The sequence below is a fragment of the Erythrolamprus reginae genome, chromosome 1, assembly GCF_031021105.1.
Source record: "Erythrolamprus reginae isolate rEryReg1 chromosome 1, rEryReg1.hap1, whole genome shotgun sequence".
NCBI classification, from domain to species: domain Eukaryota; kingdom Metazoa; phylum Chordata; class Lepidosauria; order Squamata; family Dipsadidae; genus Erythrolamprus; species Erythrolamprus reginae.
Window position 1 is genome coordinate 32,357,300 of NC_091950.1, and position 21,091 is coordinate 32,378,390.

A 21,091-nucleotide genomic window follows, 5' to 3' on the forward strand; every position below is an offset into this window, starting at 1 on the left:
TTGCAGCAGTTATTTCTTGCTACTATTTTCTCTTTTCCTCCCCTTTTCTACCTTCCTGACATTTAGGATTAGGGATAAATTGAAAAAACCCCACAAAGGTAGTTTATGTCTATCAGTATCTTGGTACTCCATCTAAAGAGGCCTAGGTCTTCTCAAACCTATTTTCCAGCTCATAACCCACAAGATACAAAGTAGGACCAAATCATTTCTTTAAAATATTATTTAATGTATTCACCTTAGAATAAGTATCTATTCTTCTTATCCTTAACGTTATCTTTATTCTTATATAGATTGGTGACATGAGAGTCTTCCTTGGGCTTTTGGATCAATTGGAAAAACAGATTCTATTCTTATTGTGGATCCTTGTATTCTCTGAGATTGGTGCAAATGTTTCATTACCAAACTGGATAACTTCACCAAGGCTAGGAGAGAGTAGAGTTTGGTCTTATTTTTATGGCTTGGCCTGTCAGTGTTTGTGAGGGTGTTCTTTTTGATGTGGAGAATTTTGGGGTGGGTGTGAATAGGGTATTGTTTATCTTGGGCACCAGAAATGATGGTGGGCTTTTCTTTGTTTTAATCCATGTAAGCTGCCCAGAATCATTTGTGTAAGATGTTTATATCATTCATTCATTCAATCAAGCAATCAAATAAATTATTATAGTGATAAAAGGAATGGTAGCTATCATTGCACTAAAAAAGGAAACTTCTTTCTTTCTATCTCAAAACCGCCCAAGAAACAATCAAAAGTTTTGCTCCTGTAAAACATTTGGTATAACATTTGAAAGAAGAATAACTCTGAAATACTTATGCTATAAATTTAACCTTCTGCAAAACTTTTCACTGAGCATTTTAGCTCAAGTGCGGGTGATGAAACTGTGTTTTGCTCATAGAATTAGCTCATTGTCCCTCTCAAGCTTTCATATTAATGAAAGTGTTAGTTTATAAGCCAATTGCTGGTGACCTTGGCCTCAAATTGTTGTTAGTTAATGCCAGTTATGTTTCTGCATGTAATAAGGCCAGGGTCCCCCTGTTATTTGATTAGAAAGGAGAAAATAGACTTGGCTAAGAAAGGATGGTGTGTTGCCCTGATTGAGATCTATCCTCCAAAATGTATCATTTTTTAGCATCTGTGATTTCAGAAGAGCACCAGCAATAATCATTCATGAGATCTTGGTTGTTATCAGACACCATACTCTGTAGGAAATGAAATGTGAGTGCTTTATTTACTTATTTATTTACTTATTTATTTACTTATTTACTTATTTATTTATTATTTACTTACTTACTTACTTACTTACTTACTTACTTACTTACTTACTTACTTACTTACTTACTTACTTACTTACTTACTTACTTATAGCTCCGCAGACTTGGGGCGGCTAACAACAGTAATAAAACAGTGTATAACAATAATCCAATACTAAAAAAGGTTAAAAACCCATGATATAAAAACTAATCATACATACAGACATACCATGCATAAAATTTTAAAGGCCTAGGGGGAAAGTGTATCTCAGTTCCCCCATGCCTGGCGGCAGAGGTGGGTTTTAAGCACCTTACGAAAGGCAAGGAGGGTGGGGGCAATTCTAATCTCTGGGGGGAGTTGGTTCCAGAGGGCCGGGGCCACCACAGAGAAGGCTCTTCCCCTGGGTCCCGCCAAGCGACATTGTTTGGTTGACGGGACCCGGAGAAGACCCACTCTGTGGGACCTAACTGGTGGCTGGGATTCGTGCAGCAGAAGGCGGTCCCTGAGGTAATCTGGTCCGGTGCCATGAAGGGCTTTATAGGTCATAACCAACACTTTGAATTGTGACCGGAAACTGATCGGTTTTACCTAAGCTATGCTCCAAGGATAGGCAAATTGTGCACTAGCGTACTTCCCACCCAGTTTTATAGCTACATGACTTGATGGCTCTTACAGCAGAGTTATTGTTATATTTCCTTAAATTCATGTTTCTGTAGACTTTGGCCTCCATGCTTTGGAATCTGAATAAATAATCTCCATAATCTCCTTTCGCCATCTGATACCAAGATTGAGTCCTACACATATAGAGAAGACACACTTGATCTAGTTTTTATCTCAGATCAGATGGGATGTGATATGGAAATTGAGAACATAAACATTAATTGTTTTCAGGGCAGATTAGCTTATGACTTGTGGCCATTATTGTTCACAGCAAAGTTTCCATCAACAAGGTAGACATTTTCATCATATTGTACTGCAGAAAAAACAATTATTGCCAACCTGCCTTCCGTTGAGGACTTCTCAAAAAGTCAATAAGTCAATATTGTCAATACTGTCAATAAGTCAAAAAGAGGCCAGTGAAAATATTTACTGACCCCTCAGATCCTGGACAGAAATTGTTTCAACTCCTACCCTCAGAATGATGCTATAAAGCACTGCACACCAAGACAATTAGACACAAGAACAGTTTTTCCCCAAATGCCATCACTCTGCTAAACAAATAATTTCCTCACCACTGTCAAACTATTCACTAAGGCTGCATTACTATTACTATTAGTCTCCTCATTGTTCCTATCACCCATCTTCTCCCATTTATGACTGAATGACTGTAACTTGTTGCTTGCAGAAGTTTCATTACCATAAATGCAGTGATGATGTTACCTGGTTTGGTGATGAAACATATGTAAGAAAGCCACCAAGCTCAGAGAGCACCAAGGACCCACAAAGACAGCCCTGCACAGACTAAATTGCAGTGATAAAACTAATGGATAACAACAGACTGAATCACTGCCTTCATTTCCTTTCAGTTTCAGAAAGGGGTGTAGCTCACAGCCCCATTGGATTGTTCCAGTAGGAGCTGTAAATCCAGGAAAACAGCCAGATTACACTCTAGCACTTTCTGGGGAATCTAAACACATCAAGAGCAATAAGTGGAAATTCCCTGAAACCAGAAGGCTTCTGTACCAACAATAATTCCATCTTGTTGGAATTCAACTGCAGTCTCTTTTGTCTCAACCAGTTGAACACAGCCTCCAAGGACCACATCCAAATTTCTACTACATCTTTGGTTTGGTTTCAGGTCAAGATGTAAAGTTGGATATCATCAAAATATTGACATCTGATCCCAGATTAGAGGAGGAACTGTCCCTGAAATTTCATGCAAATATTGAATAAGGAAAAAAACTGAACTCCAGAGCTTCAGCAACAGAGTGGCCAATGCCTGGAATGCACTACCTGACTCTGTGGTTTCTTCCCCAAACCCCAAAACCTTTAACCTTAGTCTGACAACTGTCGACCTCACCCCATTCCTAAGAGGTCTGTAAGTGGCATGCATAAGGGCACCTAGTACCGTTCCAGTCTTATTGTTCTCATTTATCTGTACTAAATCCATCACAGCTTCTTCTCTGGTAATATTGAGCTGCTAAGAAGAGCTTACAAAACATTTGTCATGCCAATCTTAGAATACAGCTCACCTGTATGGAAACCACATTGCATGTCTGACATCAACACAATTGAGAGAGTCCAAAAATATTTCACAAGAAGAGTCCTTCACTCCTCTTCTCACAACAAAATACCTTACTCGGCCAGACTTGAAATTCTTCGATTAGACAACTTACAACTCTGTTGCCTCCGTTCCAACTTAACTATAGTGCATAAAATCATATACCAAAATGTCCTCCCTGTTAGTGACTACTTCACCTTCAACCGCAACAACACAGGAGCACAAAATAGATTTAAACTAATTGTCAACTGCTCCAAACTAGATTGCAATAATACGACTTCAGCAATAGAGTAATCAATGCCTGGAATGCACTACCTGATTCTGTAGTTTCTACTTCTAACCACAAAACTTTTAACTACTGTACCACTCTCTACATGGGGCTACCTCTGAAGAGTGTTCAGAAACTTCTGATCGTGAAGAATGTGGCCACAAGAGCAATCATGGGCCTTCCCAAATATGCCCAAGTCTCGTCATCACTCGGCCTGCACTGGCTGCCAATGTTACCGGATACAATTCAAAGTGTTGGTAATGACCTATAAAGCCCTACATGGCATCGGATCAGAATACCTACGGGACCGCTTTCTGCTGCATGAATCCCAGCAGCTGATTAGGTCCCACAGAGTTGGCCTTCTCTGGGTCCTATTGACTAAGCAATGTCATCTGGCAGGACCCAGGGGAAGAGCCTTCTCTATGGTGGCCCCACCCCTCTGGAATCAACTTCCTCCAGAGATTTGAACTGCCCCCACCATCCTCGCCTTACGCAAGACTCTGAAGACCTACCTATGTCACCAGGCATGGGGTAATTGATGCATTCTCTTGTTGACTAGTAAGATTTATGTGTGGTATCATTGAGTAGTATTGACTGTTTTTAAATAATAGCGGGTTTTAGCTTCAGTTTTTAATTATTGGATTTGTACTAAATTGTTTATTGCTGTTGTGAGCCGCCCCGAGTCTTCAGAGAGGGGTGGCATACAACTCTAATAAATTATTATTACTATCATTATCATTATCATTATCATTATCATTTCCATTACCATTACCATTATCATTACCATTACCATTACCATTACCATTATCATTATCATTATTTAACCTTAGACTATCTACCATTGACCTCTCCCCCTTTCTAATTGGTCTGTACATAAGTGCACCATTTTGCCTACTGTCCCTGTCTTATTGTCTTCTATCATTACTTTTTATCATTACTTATCTAATGTTTATTTGTACAAATACAAATACAATACACCATTCTATAATTGTTTGACAAATAGTGTCTTTGAATCCCAATCTTTACCAGTTACAATAGCCATGTGCAAGATTTAAAGAAATACATTTATAAAAGTAAATTACTAAGCTTCCCCATCTCATAATGACTCTGAATGACAAACATGTGAAAAGCTATACAACACAAAAGAAGACAATAACCCAGAAAATAAGACATGAAACACAATAATAACATTTCCAGAATAACATTTTTTACACACTTCTTAACTAGCACCTGGAGGAAAAGCCAAATTTTCAAGACCAGTTCAAGGGATAATATAGTTTAAGGGATGGCATGGCTGAATCCACTGGGAAGAGAGTGTTTCAAAGGACAGGCATTGTGCCACCAAATAACAATGTATTAAAGATGGAAACTGAAGCATGCTCGCTCTGTCAAAACTTACTAGAAGGCCAAACGTAATGGCAGAAATTCAATCCTTCAGGTAGCCAGGTCTGTGGTCCTGAAGGATTTTATAGAATACCACTAGAATATGGAATTGCACCTATGGTCACTAGTAATCAGTGTAGCTTGTGCAGCAGAATGTTACAATGCATAGGCATATCAAAGTGTGCTTATATAACTGGAGAAATTTCCAAATGACAGTTTTTTCAACCCCAGAACAGATTGCAGCCCCTCCCAACTTTTGGCATACAGACAGCTTCCGAGTTCAGCTCCAAAAGCAATCTGTTAGCTTACAGCTGTAAGGGTCCTGAGGGCAGGTTCTTCAACATACCCCGATGAGGTTGGGTCATAAGAACTGATAGGATTCCAATTCCTTCAGTTAGAAGGCAGAAGAGCAACACCCCAGGGAGAAATCCTTTGGAGATCTCTCCCTCTATCTCTCTGTCTCTGTTTATTTATTTATTTATTGTTAGAGTTGAAAGGGACCATGAAGGCCATCGAGTTCAACCCCCTGCCCAAGCAGGAACCCTATAGCACACCAGTCAAGTGGTAGTTCAATCTTCTCTTAAAAATGTCCAGAGTGTTGGAGTTTACAATTGTATTTATGTATGTATTGATTGTCAGGATGTTGAATCTCTCCTTGGTCAGCTTCCAGACATTGTTCCTCGTCCGGCCCTCTGGTGCCCTGAAGAATAAAGTGATCCCCTCCTCTCTGTGACATCCCCTCGTATACTTGTAGACTGCTATCATGTCCGCTCTGGCCCTCCTTTTCTCTAGGCTATCTATGCCCAGTTCCCTCAGTCTCTCTTCGTAAGTCTTGGTTTCCAATCCCTTAATCATCTTGGTTGCTCTTTTTTGCACCTTCTCCAGAGTTTCAATGTCTCTTTTGAAGTGTGGTGACCAGAACTGTTGCTTCAGCTTAGGATTGTGTTGGCTTTTTTTAGCTGCTGCTGCACATTGTTGGCTCATGTTTAGTTGATTGTCCACCAAGACTCTGAGGTCTCTTTTGTAGTCGTTACTGCTAAGAGGGGTTTCTCCCAGGTTGTCTCTGTCTCTGTCTCTCTCTCTCTCTCTCTGTGTGTATGTGTGTGTGTGTGTGTGTGTGTGTGTTTGTGTTCAGTTAGCCACAGAAGTGAGTTTCAATTACCTTCAATGGCTATAACTTCATTGCTTGTATCCTTACAATTTATATTGACTGGTTCCTAATATGATTGGATTGCTCATTTGTACCCAAACTATCATTTACCTTATGATTCCTGACAAACATATCTTTTTTTTATATATACACTGAGAACATGTGCACCAAGACAAATTCCTTGTGTGTCCAATCACACTTGACCAATAAAAAAATCTATTCTATTACATTCTATTCCATTCCACTCCATTCCATTCTATTCTATTCTGCTTAGGAGCCAGGATGGAATTTAGTAGGCTGGTTCCCCAAGGCACACATGCAGTAATGGAACAACTTTAAATTTCGGACTTAAGATTCTTATAAGCCTTCAGACAGCCATCTGTGCAATAGAGGAATAATTATATTCCCACAATGGAAGAATGAATTCTGAAAATGACAGAATTTGTAGAAATGGCAAAATTGACCAAACTCGTGAAAGAACAAACAAGAGGAACAACAAAGACTGGAAACTTCACATGGACGTTTTACAAAAAAAATAGATAAAAAATAAACCTGAATTGATGGTTTATGAATTTTAAGGAAGCTGAAAATTAAAGGAGGGGTTGAGAGGATTTCCAAAAAAATTAAGAGTGGAGAGGGACAATAGGATTGTATTTATGTATGTATTGATTGATTGATTGATTGGATTTGTATGCTACCCCTCTCCATGGTCTTGGGGCGGCTCACAACTTGTCAACAATAAAACAGTGTACAAAATACAATTAGATCCAATTAATATAAATAGTTAGTCTTAAACATTATAAAAGTTAGATATCAAAAATCATTCCCTCAAATACAAGCCAAGCATACTAAGCATTCAGTAGCAAGAGGCTGGAATCTAATGACCCCAAGTCTAGCGGCATAAATAAGTTTTCAAGTTCTTACAAAAGGCAAGGAGGGTTGGGGCAGTACAAATCTCTGGGGGGAGTTGTTTCCAAAGGGCCGGGCTCCCCGCAGAGAAGGCTTTTCCTCTAGGTCCTGCCAGGCGACATTGTTTAGTTGATGGGACCTGGAGAAGGCCAACTCTGTGGCCATTTTGATCTTTATGCATTATGCATGGTAAAGATCAGAAGTAATTTGTATATTTCAGGGATTACTGGAGAAAGAAGTGGTGCTCCAAACAGCTGCTCCTTACAAGGAGACCACAAGGTAGCTTTCCAGTGGGTTAATAATTCTAGGAGACAAGGAAATATTCATCTTGCTTAAAATGTGATTGGCCTCTTTGAAAGGACTCTACATACACATACTTCTTTTTCTAATCAATGTATGAAAAGACTTGCTAATATTTTTCAGCTATTAGACACTTTTGAATCAATGTATTATATAATATCTATTACCTGTTGTGAGTGGTCCATGACCAGGTTAGTTAGTCACATATTCTGAGGAGGAGGTGTTCAGGAGCCACTATTAGATGCCCATGTCAGAAGGTCAAGAAGCAGACAGGAATATGTTTATGGGAAAAAGTTCAGAAAGAGAGTCTATAAAAGAAAGTCTAGTCAGCTATAGCTCTAGGAAACAGTTGATCACACCCAGTCTGTATATAAGGGAGGGTTTCTTGGTAAAGAGGTATGGAGTTTCAACATTCGTCATGATGGAGGACTCAGATCCAGAATTCCAGAACTGCCATGCTGAGAAACTGGTGTGGCTCCTTTAAGAGTCATGCAGAGATGACGATGAATGAGAAAGAAAAGAAACACGGATATCTGTAAGAGTATGTGTGTGATTTACGGACCTTATCTCAAGGAAGAATGTGTTAATTAGCTCTGCATCTTGGCTGTTGGCTGTTTGTTATTTCTTGGCCATTTTTGTTATCTCTTGGCCTCTGCCAACATGAACTGAAAAATCTGCTCCTTTGTACATCCAGTTAAAGATGTACAAAGCATCTTTAACTATACAAAGTGTTTGAATTGAATCCTTTGCTCGTGTGGGCTTCTTTGTTCTGATCCGGTAGGCCCAAAGCAGAACATTACCCATCACAAGAGGGGCATTTAAATTGACTTGAAGATTGCATATGTACAGAAATATATTCAAAAAACTCCCAGAGTATTTTCATTAGAAAAATAATTGATAAAAATTACCAATAGTAATTGGTTGAAATGACATAATTATGACATAAACATTGAATGACATATATACAGGTAGTTCTAATATTACAACTATTCAGCTGGACAAGTCCATGCTGTTATTTTAGCAAGATTTCAAAAGTGATTTGCTATTGCCTTGTTTGATCGTTCTTTCATTCTTTCGTTCTTTCGTTCTTTCGTTCTTTCGTTCTTTCGTTCTTTCGTTCTTTCGTTCTTTCGTTCTTTCGTTCTTTCGTTCTTTCGTTCTTTCGTTCTTTCGTTCTTTCGTTCTTTCGTTCTTTCGTTCTTTCGTTCGTTCTTTCGTTCTTTCGTTCATTCATTCATTCAACCATGCATTCATATTTATTTATTTATTTATTTATTTATTTATTTATTTATTTATTTATTTATTTATTTATTTATTTATTTATTTCCACCTTTATTGTTTTTATGAATAACTCAAGGCAGTGAATATATTCAACACAACTTCATCCTCTTATTTTGCCCACAACAGCCCTGTGGAGTGATTGGGCTAAGAGTGACATGCCCAAGGTCACCCAGCTGGTTTTGTGCCAAGAGTGGAACTAGAATTCAAAGTCTCCTGATTTATAGCCTGCTGCCTTAACCACTACACCAAACTCTCTCTTTTTCCCTTTTTAATTTCTCTGCCTTGTACTAACTGCATTGAACATCCTTCATAGAAACATAGAAGTCTGACGGCAGAAAAAGACCTCATGGTCCATCTAGTCTGCCCTTATACTATTTTCTGTATTTTATCTTAGGATGGATATATGTTTATCGCAGGCATGTTTAAATTCAGTTACTGTGGATTTATCTACCACGTCTGCTGGAAGTTTGTTCCAAGGATCTACTACTCTTTCAGTAAAATAATATTTTCTCATGTTGCTTTTGATCTTTCCCCCAACTAACTTCAGATTGTGTCCCCTTGTTCTTGTGTTCACTTTCCTATTAAAAACACTTCCCTCCTGAACCTTATTTAACCCTTTAATATATTTAAATGTTTCGATCATGTCCCCCCTTTTCCTTCTGTCCTCCAGACTATACAGATTGAGTTCATTAAGTCTTTCCTGATATGTTTTATGCTTAAGACCTTCCACCATTCTTGTAGCCCGTCTTTGGACCCGTTCAATTTTGTCAATATCTTTTTGTAGGTGAGGTCTCCAGAACTGAACACAGTATTCCAAATGTGGTCTCACCAGCATTCTATATAGCGGGATCATAATCTCCCTCTTCCTGCTTGTTATACCTCTAGCTATGCAGCCAAGCATCCTACTTGCTTTCCCTACCGCCTGACTGCACTGTTCACCCATTTTGAGACTGTCAGAAATCATTACCCCTAAATCCTTTTCTTTTGAAGTATTTGCTAACACAGAACTGCCAATACAATACTCAGATTGAGAATTCCTTTTCCCCAAGTGCATTATTTTACATTTGGAAACATTAAACTGCAGTTTCCATTGCTTTGACCATTTATCTAGTAAAGCTAAATCATTTACCATATTACAGACCCCTCCAGGAATATCAACCCTATTGCACACTTTAGAGTCATCGGCAAATAGGCAAACTTTCCCTACCAAACCTTCCCCTATGTCACTCACAAACATATTAAAAAGAATAGGACCCAGAACAGACCCTTGTGGCACACCGCTTGTAACCTGACTCTGCTCAGAATACTCACCGTTAACAATAACTCTCTGATGTCTATGCTTCAGCCAGCTGCAAATCCATTGAACTATCCAGGGATTAAGTCCAATCTTCACTAATTTATCTATCAGCTCTTTATGTGGAACCACATCAAAGGCTTTGCTGAAGTCCAGGTAGGCAATATCCACGGCACCACCTTCATCCAACACCTTTGTGACATAGTCAAAGAAATCAATGAGATTAGTCTGACATGATTTGCCTTCAGTAAAGCCATCCTTCATGTACAGCTCTAACTTAAAAATATCCAAATTTTGCTTTCATACCATGGAATTTTGCCATGCATCTCTGCCTTTCCATGGGGCAACTCACCGCAGGACAAGAATTACATTCATGTCAAAAAAATGGGGAAAAATAATTAAAGAAAGGATGCAAAAAATAGGAACAAAATGACAAAAAATTATACATATTTCTTCAAAATAATTACATTAAACTGTTAAATTCCCCCATGGCAAATTGTCCCATGGTGAGTTCAGCCATGAAATCAACTTACTTTCCCTACCAGTTCAGAAGGCTTTGTGTATGCAAAGAGGGTTAAAAAAAAAGAAAATAGCGATGTCTGGGCGGGTGGGCGGAGCTTTGCACTGCTGCCACTTCCAATTCTTTGAACCATAGACTACCAGTACACCCATATCAGGTCAAAGCACTAACATTTCACAACAATGGTTGTGCAGAATTATTCCATGGGGAGTTTGCTGTAGCGATTTTGTGTGGCGGGTTGTCCCATTCCATGTGGAACTTCGTTTTGTCCTATGCTGTAAGTGATTACAGTGGTACCTCTACTTACGAACATAATTTGTTCCATGACCAGGTTCTTAAGTAGAAAAGTTTGTAAGAAGAAGCAATTTTTCCCATAGGAATCAATGTAAAAGCAAATAATGTGTGTGATTGGGGTCACCGCAGGGAAGGTGGAGGCCCTGTTTCCTCCCAGGAGATTCCTAGAGAGGCCCTATGGAGGCTTCTCCCTGCCTTTTCTGATCACAGTTTCAGAGGCTTGGATTTGTAAGTGGAAAATGGTTCTTGAGAAGAGGCAAAAAAACCTTGAACACCCGGTTCTTATCTAGAAAAGTATGTAAGTAGAGGCATTCTTAGGTAGAGGTACCTTGAAATGGGTACTCTTTTAGAATCTAATTTCCACTTCATTTAGTCTGTGTTTTTCCTGTCTTCCCTCATCTTTCTCTCTATTCCTTTTTGGTGCCAAATGAAATTTAGAGAGAAAAAAAAATATTCCTATAATATGAAGATAAATGTAGGTTTGGGAGGTAGCAAGTGAGATAAATCAGATCTTACTGGACTGTTTTGTTAATAGCTTTCATTTTCAGTCTGCCAATACACCATTGACACGCACCTTAGAAGAGCAAACAGCACAAAAGCCTTTAAGGCGGCCAACAGCAGGGTTGTACCGCTGATTATCTCTTTCATTTTGAACAGTTTTATATGCTAATTTTGGGAAAGGATTAGAAAATAGAGATTTAGGCAAATTGAGATTCCTGGCACACCGAAAAATACAGATAGATACAAATTACTAAAGTTGGAAGGGACCATGTAGGTCATCTAGTCCAACCTCCTGCTCAAGCAGGAGTCCCTACTCCACTTCAGACAGATGTCAGTCCAACTTCCTCTTGAAGATCTTAGTGTTGGAGTTCTCACAAACTCCATAGGCAAGCTGTTCCACTGGTTGATCACTCTCACTGTCAGAAAGTTCCTCCTTATTTCCAGGTTTAATCTCTCCTTGGAAAAGTGGAAAAGCAGGTTGGATAAGTTTTATCCCCATTTTTCTGGTTTGGGTTTTCATGAGACATATGAAATAACTCTAAAAATGAACTTGTACCTTCCTCAGAAGTACCTAAAATGAATACAAATATAGTATACAGAACTAAAGAAAATAAATACACAATTCCACACCCTAGACATAAATACCTAACATCAGGTCGCTCGATAGTGATAGTCAACAAAATGGTTGACAATTTATGTCTTTATTATTGAAACTGAATGTCTTATATGCTTTAAGCTGATTTGTCTGTCTATTTTTCATCCTTTCTTTTTTTTCTTTGTATGTTTTGTTTGTTTTGACTGTTTTTATATGTAGAAATTTAATAAAGATTTTTTAAAAATCGAAATAACTCTACTTTTTTTTTTTGTTTCCCTGGACAATCTGGTGTTCAAGATAAGGCCCTTTGAAGCTCTTTGAATTCTAAACCAGGCTTGCCAGCAGTCTATTTGATAATTCAATTCAATTCAATTCAATTTATTAGATTTGTATCTCCGAAGACTCGGGGCGGCTCACAACAATAATAAAAACAATATTCCAGTGAAAAACAAATCTAATATTAAAAAGCACATAAAACCCCATCATATTTTAAAAAAGCAAACAACATATACATACCCAAACATAAATATAAAAAAGCCTGGGGGAAAGGTGTCTCAACTCCCCCATGCCTGGCGGTATAGATGGGTCTTGAGTAATTTACGAAAGACAAGTAGTGTGGGGACAGTTCTAATCTCTGGGGGGGGGAGTTAATTCCAGAGGGCAGGGGCTGCCACAGAGAAGGCTCTTCCCCTGGGGCCCGCCAAACGACATTGTTTGGTCGACGGGACTCGGAGAAGGCCAACTCGGTGGCGGGGCACTCAGAGGGATAAATAGGTGGAATTGCCAATCTGAATTAAGAAGAACAAATGGCTGTTTAACTGTCCTTTCCATTGGTGACAAGAGGTCTGGAAACCAAACCATGATGTGCCTCTTCAAAGTTAAGGGCAGTCCTACCAGCCCAGCTTATTGACTTTATCTCCATTCAATTCAATACATCAAAAATGGAGGAAATTTGCCAGGACAGTAAAGGGTGGTGGCCAAGATTTACTTAAGAAACACTTTGCTCTGAGCTTCCTAACTGTAGCAAGAAATCATATGGTACCTAAAACAGTAGTAGTACAACTGCTAGTAGTGAATTTATGGTTGACATACTTTTTTTTCCAGGGGTGAGACACTTTGCTAGCTTGAGGTCCCACAAGAAAATGAATGCCACAAGCTTTTTTCAGATGTAAAACTGCCTAAAATAATAAATAATCTGGACAAGTATTTTCATGAATATAATTTGGAGGTGGTGGGGCACTTAGAGGGATTAGGACAATAGAATGATCATTTTCCTAGCAGGACTGTGGAATTAACATCAACATTCATTTATTTATACCTTTGCTACAAAATATATCTTTGTTGTAGAATTCACATATGTTGAAATCTGCCTTCCAGTTTCTTCTTTCCCACTGGAAAAGAGGCTTTTGTTTCTCTCCATCCCTCTTTGAGAATTTCCCTTAGATATGTTTGAATTTATTAAAAAATAGCTATTTCTTTCTTTATTCATCACCCCATGTTGTCTCAGCTGCTCATCTCTATCAACCTTGGGGAAAAAAACACTGGGAAGAATTACCACACATTATTTTCCCCCAGGAAGAGTTGCCACACATTATTTTCACTTTTAATAGAAGTGAGGGAAGTCAGAGGTGGTTAATCAGTGAAACATAGGACTTCCACACTTATCTCTCAGTCACATCATAACTAAACAAATATAACAGCATTGAACTCCACTTTTACGAGTTTTGCTGAAAGGCCCTCTTTCCTTGAAATAAATTTCAAAAACAAATTCCTTTTCAGAAAATTGAATAAGAACAGCCTTACAAAAAACATGCATAGCACTCCTTCAAATCATTACATACACCAATATGGAAAGATAGGGAGCTTGAGAAGGGAGAAGAAGGCACAAGAAAGTTGTCTTAAGAAGCAAAGTACCTTTTTGGTATGGAGAAAATGTGCCCCTAATTAGATCATTGTCCACCACAGTATTATAATCCCAGGCTACTATCAGAAACATGTATCAATAATTACTTATTTTTGTCCAATGACAAAGCCAAGAATGTGGCTTCATTCTGGCAGTTTCAAGTTTGATCTAGACACAGAAGAAGAAGAAATATAGTATGTGGGAATAACCTTGAGAGATGGAACTAGGGGAAGAAATGCTGCCTAGAGAACCATCATATAAGAGGCGGTATAGCTTTCAGCAGCATAACAGGTAGTGAAAGAAATTCAGAAAGGAACCTCCTTAAATAACAACTTGGTAAAAGAAAAGCAGGAGGCTTGTACTTTCAGATTTGCAAGATTGATGTCAACGCTCCTATGTAATCCAAATAGGAAAGACAACCAGCTGGAGATAGGAAATCCAAACAGTCAGTTTCATTGTCTTTCCATTTATATTTTGCCCACCTATCTATCTTAATAAGGAAGAAATTTGCAATAAATGATTCTTAACAAAACATTTAATAAATTATCTTGCGGAATAGTTTGTCCTTGACAAATGAAATTATGACTGCAACATGAGAAAATATTATTTTACTGAAAGAGTAGTAGATCCTTGGAACAAACTTCCAGCAGACGTGGTTGGTAAATCCACAGTAACTGAATTTAATGGAAAGCTAGAAAAATTGTTGATTATTGGAGAAAACATTATAGAGGAAGGTATGATTTGGATCCCTCACAATGAAAAGAATTTTAAAAACCCTAGACTTCACCAGTGAGAATACTTTTTCAGAGTGTGGGAGGTGTGCAGAGGGAAATCAAAAGCAATTTTAATGAATGGAATGCAGATGCAATTTGGGACCCAGGAGGAACACACCTATCTCCTCTCATTTATCAGTGTGTAGCGCTAGCCCTCATAAGGGTCACTGGGTTCTCCTGACCCTCTTCATATGGCTGACAGTTTCCCCTGGTCCCTCTTTGATGCCCCTCTACTTGCCAGGGTCACATGATGGAGGGGGCGGAGAATCAGTCTCTTCTCAACAGGAAGGTCATGTGGTTGGGTGATGGTTAGTATCTTCTTCAGCAGGCAGGTCACATGAAGGGGTGGTATTCAGGTGGCTGGTTGGACATTCTTCCTCTTTTTCTCTCTTCACTCTCTCTTGAACTGCCTGTTGGAGTCTCCTTCGACAGCCTCTGCTCCTTCGCTGTTTCCTCTGTTTGTCTCCTTTTCACTCAAACTCTTCTCTTCTCTTGCCTCACAGAAGCCTCTCCTATCTTCTTCTCTCCCTTAGGCTTTCCCCTACTGATACCTCTCCTATAATATCCCCTTATTTTCCCAGTAATGGGATGCTTTGGAGGGGCATTGTGGGGATAGTAAGTTTATGCACTATTTATTGAATACTAAATAGTTTTTTTTTACTGTCCTTCCTTCTCTAGTACCTTAGTATGATCTTTAATTACTTTTAAAATAGGAAATAATTAAATAGTATGTTTTCACGCATAAATGCTTTAATCATTTTAATCATTACCTAGAACTGAACTTTTATAGCAATTAAAGGAAATTGGACTACTTGCCTAATTTGTTATAATACTGAATCTTGTGGGTTTAGTACAAGACCTTAAAATGTTACTGTGCTCCTCAACAAATAATGCTATCTATCCTTTGTCCTTTTTGTGGCTATTCAAATAATGTGACTTAATCAACTGAAAAAGAGTCCAAGCACCTATTTGAAAACGTATCTTGGTCAGTAAGCCATTCCCACCCAGTCACATGATTGTCAAGCCACTCCCACCTTGTCACATGGCCAGCAAGCCACACCCACAAAATAAGCCATGCCCACAGCATGGTAATACATTTTTTTTGCAGCCATTCACTGGGCTTGCCTCACAGTAGCTTCTGCTATCATATCCCCTTATTTCCCTCAGACCTGGCCCACAAATAACTCTCCTATCGTATCCCCTTATCTCCCTCAGGCTTGGCCCACAGAAACCTCTCTGTTGTGTTCGTTTAAAAGAAAATGTAGAAAATCACTGATAGGGTAAGACGCGGCTAAGTTTAGATTGCCGCCAAAAACTAACGGTTGTCAGGAAAAAAGCCCGCGCAATAAAAAAGGTATAAATAGGGCAACGGATTAGCCAGTGCCCTTGTTGGGAGTTGTTCGTGTTAGGAACTGTTACTTGTTTTACTCTGTGAATAAATACTGCTTGAATGAAGATAAGTCTCCGGTGCAGTGATTTAACAGTGGCGACGAGGAGGTCGAACTCCCGCTTAAGCAACCATGAGCTCGGTCATGGCTCCACCACCGCCCTTCTTCAATCAAGACACAGAATCCTGGACATCTTACATGTCCAAATTCCGAATTTTCTTACAAGCCAGTAACCTGCAAGACTCTGAAGACGACAGGAAACAAGCTAAATTTTTAAGCTATTGCAGACCAACAATTTATAGCTTAGCCTCCACTCTGGTTGACCCAGATACCTTGGAAACCGTTGCTTGGTCCACGCTACAAACCAAGCTTGCCGCATATTTCCAGCCAACAACTCCAGTTCAAGTTTACCGCCACCAATTTGCTCAAATGCGCCAATCTGAAGGTGAATCGACCAACGACTTTGCCACTCGCCTGTGCTCCGTCTTGGCACAATGCAAGTTCAAGGATCCAGAAGAACAATTGGTTGACCGCTTAATTTTCAGAATGAGCAACATCCTCTCCTATTCCTTTATGCCTCCTTTTCTCCAGGTCTCACCTCCTCGCTTTCAGCTTCCTGCTTTCCCAGCCTTTTCTTCAGCCAAGCCCATCCTTCCTTCTCTTGTACTCTCTCTGTCTCCTTCTCTCTGCTACTCCTGCTTTCATTTAGGAGATTTAAATGAGCTTAAGATGGTCTGGGCTCAAAATAAATGGAAAACTTTCTTCTGATCCTGAAATGTTCATGCCATCCATGTAGAGATTCTCAGTGCCTGGTGGCAGTATCAGAATCTAGCAAACGTGCTTCCATCTTCCTTTAAATAAATCTTCTATGAAAGATAAACAGGTGGAAATGAACAGATAATATTATAAAATCCCACTTCATCACCATATAATGTCTTCTAAATTGACTGAAGACAGGATCAAGTGCCCTCTGGTTGTTAATTAAAATAATGCCAAGTATCGATTCTATCCTCTAAATGGTTTCTCTGGCAGTTCTGATTTTCACAGGATGGTTCATAACGTATTCTTTAGCAGAACAAGCAGAACTGATTCCTTTCAGGTTTGAGCTGAGTCCTTATTTCATTATATATACTGTATGTGTGTGCGCGTGTGTGTATGTATATGTATATTTATATGTGTGTGTATGTATGTGTTCTGTCGAGGTCTCTGGTAGAATCCTACCAAAAATTCACAGATACAAATTTCAGACACACACACTTTTGAAAATTCAAAACAATGCTCTTTATACCGAAAATCCAAATAAACTAAGCTCTCTTTTTGTATAGCAAAGAGCACTGGTCTCCAAACAAACTGGTAATTTGTACAAGTCCCTTATCAGTTCTGAGATACTTACCTTGCAGCTGTGAGGCAATTCACAGTCCTTCTCCTTTCACAAAGTGAAACACACTTTGCTCTGGTTTAGTTTCAAAGCGGGGAAAAATCAGTACACAAAGGTTGAAGTCAGCAAGGCAGGCATGAAACACAACGATCAGATAATCTTCCAGAATGGCCAAACCCACAGGCTGCTATTTATAGCAGCCTCACTAATTACCACAGCCCCACCCAACCACAGGTGGCCTCATTTTCTTTGATAATCTCTCAGTTGTTGTTACCTATGCATCGCTCTCCGCATGCGTGGCTGTATCATTAACTCTTGTTCCGAATCCAAGGAGGAGCTAGATAATTGATCTCCTTCTGAGCTGTCTGCCACACTCTCCTCCTCCCTGTCACTCATGTCTTGTTGGTCAGAGGAGCCTTCATCAGCAGATTCCACCGGGGGCAAAACAGGCCTGTGGCATGTGGATGTCTCCCCCACCTCCACAGTCCTTGGGGCAGGAGCTGGGCCAGAGCTAACCACAACAGTATGTATGTATGTATTTGTATTCTTTGTAAAATTACTTCTGCCCATTGTGGCTGTGAGTTGACTAAATTTTACAAATTGAAAATTGTACAGAAGAGGGCTTTGCTTCTTGGCCCTTCTGCCAATCATTTTCAAGGAATAATACTGCATTTTAGAAGTGACAGAGTGGGGGAAAAATACCTTGTGGAGCTACAAACTCTAACAGTTATTTTGAAATCAATAAAAGTTTAAGAGTGGAGACTAGTGTGATGCTTAAAGATATGGCAATTCATAAAGCAGTTATTGTACGACACTGATAAATGTAAGATTTTATTTTATTTATTTATCAAATTTAGGTATCCCCCCATTTCACCGACAAAGTTTAATTTACAAAGTCTTGGTTGCTGTTTAATCTCTACAAAATAGTATTAAATCACCAAATTATTTTCAACTTTTAAAGCCTTTCTTTAAAACGTTTCTTAAAACCTTGGCTTTCTGCTGCTTTTGTCCCCAAAGCACAATTAGTTTGAGGCACTTAGGCATTCTGAGTTTTACCATGATTTGTTTTTGCTCAGGACAATGTTTCTCAGGATTATGAGTTAGTCTAAAATCTGTCACTCACAACCAGAGTAGGAAGAATGCTAGAAATTCTTGAGTATTATTATTATCATTGTTCAACTGCTATTTGTTTGGTTACTAGTTTATTTTGGAATTAAAGCCCAACAGGTTTAGTGGGACATCTATCATTTTAAGATTGTTTAAGCTGTTTTAATTATGTTTTGCTTGTTGTCGAGATATTTCCTTGTTTTCTCTAAACAAAAATGCTGCTGTTTCCGTGACAACCTTGTATTTCTCGCTAGACTAAGGGCAGTTCCTACTTGAATGATGCTCTTTTATAATATGATCCGCAACTCAGGCAATTTATGTCCACGACTTGTTTTCCCACATTTTCCCCCTCTAGCTGTTTGCTTTCTCCTGGACAACATGGCGAGCTAGAACTGTGACTGCCTGTATTTTTGAAACATGATGTGCACCTTTGAATCTTTTCTGAAGATATTTCTAAACACACTCACCCTCCAAAAAGACCTGGACTTTGTCTCACACTGGTCTAACACCTGGCAACTTCAAATATCAACCAACAAATGCTCTACCCTCCACATTGGCAAAAAGAATCCTAATCGCACATACGAACTGAATAAACAATCTCTCACTGCTAACCCGCATTCTGTAAAAGACCTTGGAATACTAATATCGAATGACCTAAGTGCTAAAGCCCACTGCAACAATATCGCCAAAAAAGCCTCTAGAGTTGTTAACCTGATCCTATGCAGCTTTTGCTCAGGCAATCTCACTCTACTCACAAGAGCCTACAAAACTTTTGCCAGACCCATCCTAGACTACTGCTCATCTGTCTGGAACCCATATCACAACTCAGACATCAACACCCTTGAAAATGTCCAAAGATATTTCACCAGAAGAGCCCTTCACTCCTCCACTTGAAACAGAATATCCTACGAAAATAGACTAACAATCCTGGGCCTTGAAAGCCTAGAAGTACGGTGCCTAAAACACGATTTGAGTATTACCCACAGGATCATATGCTGCAACGTCCTACCAGTCAATGACTACTTCAGCTTCAACCGCAATAACACAAGAGCACGCAACAGATTCAAACTTAACACGAACCGCGCCAAACTTGACTGTAAAAAATATGATTTCAACAATCGAGTTATCGAAGCATGGAACTCATTACTGGACTCAATTGTGTCAACCCCTAACCCCCAACACTTCTCCCTTAGTCTCTCCACAATTGACCTCTCCAGGTTCCTAAGAGGCCAGTAAGGGGCGTAAATAAGTGTACTGGTGTGCCTTTCGTCCCCTGTCCAATTATCTTTCCTTTCTTTCACCTATCTTATATATTCTCTTCCTTTCATATATCCTCTCCTCTAAGTTCACTTTCACCCTCTTTTATATGATTACATGTCTATTTTTCTTCCTATGTATTTGTGTATTGGACAAATGAATAAATAAAATGAATAAATTTAAAAAAAATTAGAAGGTAGAAGCTGCCAATCAGTTTGCTAAGTACTGGGGTAATAATGACCCCACCATCAAGGAAGAATGAAACCAAAATAAATTGTAAAGAGGTTTTAAAACTTCATGAGAATGAAGCAGAAAAACAAAAACATTTTTGGGAAGGGAGGGACGAGTAAGTAACAAGGATAGGATGGGTGGCGTGGGCACTCAAATTCCCAAGCTGGGTAAGATAGATGGCATGGGAGATCATTAAAAACTCCTCTCTCCAAGCCTCAACTTTAGTAGTATCTCTAGCACAGTGTTCTGATCCAGACTTCACAAGCAGTGAGCAACCACTTACTCATAAGTAACACTGATTTTTTATTTAAGTCAAGGTAGGAACTTTGTTTGTTTTTTTAAAATTAATTTTTAACAAATTTATATTACACACAACATAAAACTGTGCATAGTGAAATGTGCCCACCACAGACACACAGACATTCCCCCACCACCAAATCGGGGATGTTTCTTGTATAGACCCAAGAGCAATATATCTATTTACATATTAGAGAGTGATTCCAATTTATTTCTTGTAGCTTGGTCTCGGATTCTGCTCGTCATATATCATCCTACCTTGTCCCACCGTCCCATCAGTTGTCCCAACTCAGTTTCATTATCCGAATTTATCCTTTTATCCATAATTTCAAATTGAATATGGTCCACCATGTAGCTATACCAATTTTGCATTGTCCATTTTGTCGCCTCCTTCCAACCCAAAACTATTACTGCCTGAGCACTTTCTATTGCTGCTTTTTTTATTTCTCTAAATTCTCCCATCACATTGCTTTTAACTAGTACAGTAGTACCTCTAGATACGAGCTGCTTCACATGCGAGTATTCCAAGATACGAGCCACAAGGTGAGAGAAATGTCTGTTCCAGACCCGAGCTCAAATTTGGGATATGAGCCGAGCGTCCACTTGGTGGCGCAAGAATCCTTGCTTTTGGTTATCTTGGAGGGGAAAAACAAAGTCTAAAGCCATTTGTTCCAGATACGAGTTGCTCGACATACAAGCTCCCTTCTGGAACGAATTATACTCGTATCTAGGGGTACTACTGCCATTTCCTTAGTGATTGTCCATTGTATATTTAGCATTCTATTGATATCCTCT